The following is a 2,179-nucleotide window of genomic DNA, read 5'->3' on the forward strand; positions in this document are numbered from 1 at the left end:
GGGCCTCCCTCTGCTGCGGCCTCTCCCGTTGCGGAGCACAGGCTCCGGACGCGCAGGCCCAGGGGCCACGGCTCACGAGCCCAGCCGCTCCGCGGCACGCGGGATCCTCCCAGACCGGGGCGCGAACCCGGCTCCCCTGCATCGGCAGGCGGACGCGCAACCACTGCGCCACCAGGGAAGCCCTAGAAGCTATTCTTGACTCAGGATCTTCTCTCATGTGCTTTAATAAAAAGTCTGGTTGGCTATGGAACACTTCATGAATACTGTAGCTTCACAGTAAACTTGAAAGATTACCTGACCTTGAGTGTAAGACTTCACATCTCTAGAGGCTCATCAGAAAGGGCCAAGAATTGTAGGCTTGAGCTTTCCTAACTCAGCCAAGGATATTTGCAGAGAGCTAGCCAAGCTCTCATTGTACATGTTGTTCATTTTCTCTAATTCACGTGATTGCTTGTTAAACTTTTATTCATTCATTCATTCCATCCATTCATTCATATATTTACTCTACATTTTCTGAGCAATCTTAACCTAGAAGAACACTCCAGCACTTAGTTTAATTCCAGGTATATAGCAGGCAGTCAATAAATATTTAACAAATGAAAGAGTAAATAGTAAGTGAATGAAAAAATTTAATTTGAACGTTGAATTCTAATCTGTTTCTTTACATATTTTCTTTTATTTAAATCACCCAGTTAAAAGATTTATATCATCAGTTCTCTAAACGTTTCCAATAAACCAGCTTATTCTTTCCCCAGTTCTTCCAATGTGAGCACCTAACTTATGGATGTCATACACACAAACCATGTTCCTTAAGAGGACCTTTATTTTTTCATTGAATAATTAACCTAAAGACCAATATCTGAGTGTAACCATCTTGGAATGGTCTCACTATAATTGAGGGTTGGGGGACAGGCTGACCCTACTCTCCCTTAAGTTGCCTTGAATTTACCTTGTTCCTTATAGGGCCTTGTATATCTTTCTAGTGTTCTTTGGCAGCTGTCTCCAGCATATACTCAGACCTCCACTTCCATCTAAGAGTGTGCTGGGGGTGGGCTTGCTCTCCTTCCCCATTTTTCTGCCGTGAGTCTCCTTCTCTCCTCCTTTTACAGGCTATTTGTTCCCTCCCTTCCAACAGTTTCAATCCTTATCTTATCTCCATTGTTGGCTAAAGGAAATAGTTGAGTGGGATAGCATGATGTGTTGTAGTCATCTCAGGCACTGGAGTCATGCCGACTTCAGTTTAAATTCTATGCTGAATGTGATCTGTGTAACCTTGAGCAAACGATTTAACCTCTCTGAGTATCTGACTTGCAGAGTGCTTTTGAGGTTTAAAGGTATTAGACGTAAAATATTTTCCACTTTTACTCTTTCAGGAGTTATCAAAAAGAAAGATTTGGTTTTGTTCTCTAGACTAGTTTAAATTACTTAAATGAAGACTCTGTAATGAAGAACAGAATATATGTCTCCAGAACTAGGAAGAACCAAACTTCAGTGTTTAAGGCTCTCAAACTTCTGTTCATAAAAGTCATAGGTATTGCTTGTTAAAAGTACAGCTTCCTAAAAAAAAAAAAGTACAGCTTCCTGGGCCCATTCCCACATCTCCTGAAACAGCATCTCTGATGCAAGTAGTCTGTGCCATTACGTGGAGGTACGTTGGCTCAGACTGTAAAGACTGGCCTAGAGACTTGCCAGTGTAGTCAAGAATGATTGAAAGCTAGACTCCATAAAAGAAATCAAGTATCCCCTCAACTACCTAGCAACAACAGAAAAGAATAAACAGATTCACTACCTAAGAAAACACAAGTCTATAAATATACTGTCTGAATATGGTAACACAATGTATGTTAGCAGGAGATGCAATTAGTGTACATACTGACATGGAAAATCATCAGAGACAGGGGATGCAGGCTAGAAGATGTCTGAGTTAATGTGAAAAGAAAGAGAAATAGAAGGTTAGTCATTGTAAGGATTTATTAAAAACTACCAAATTATGGTTTTCTCATGATATATGCCTAGTAGTGGGATTGCTGGGTCATATGGTAGTTCTATTTTTAGTTTTTTAAGGAACCTCCGTAGTACTCTTCTCCATAGTGGCTGCATCAATTTACATTCCCACCAACAGTGTAGGAAGGTTCCCTTTTCTCCACACCCTCTCCAGCATTTACTGTTTGTAGATTTT

General features: G+C 40.8%; 1 protein-coding gene across 1 annotated transcript in view; it reads left to right on the forward strand.

Moving 5' to 3' along the window:
- HMCN1 (hemicentin 1) overlaps positions 1-2,179 on the forward strand; it is a 554,195-nt gene that overhangs the window by 330,451 nt on the left and 221,565 nt on the right. The gene's annotated exons all lie outside the window — the stretch shown is intronic.

Source organism: Physeter macrocephalus, chromosome 4 (assembly GCF_002837175.3).
Source record: "Physeter macrocephalus isolate SW-GA chromosome 4, ASM283717v5, whole genome shotgun sequence".
Classification (NCBI taxonomy): domain Eukaryota; kingdom Metazoa; phylum Chordata; class Mammalia; order Artiodactyla; family Physeteridae; genus Physeter; species Physeter macrocephalus.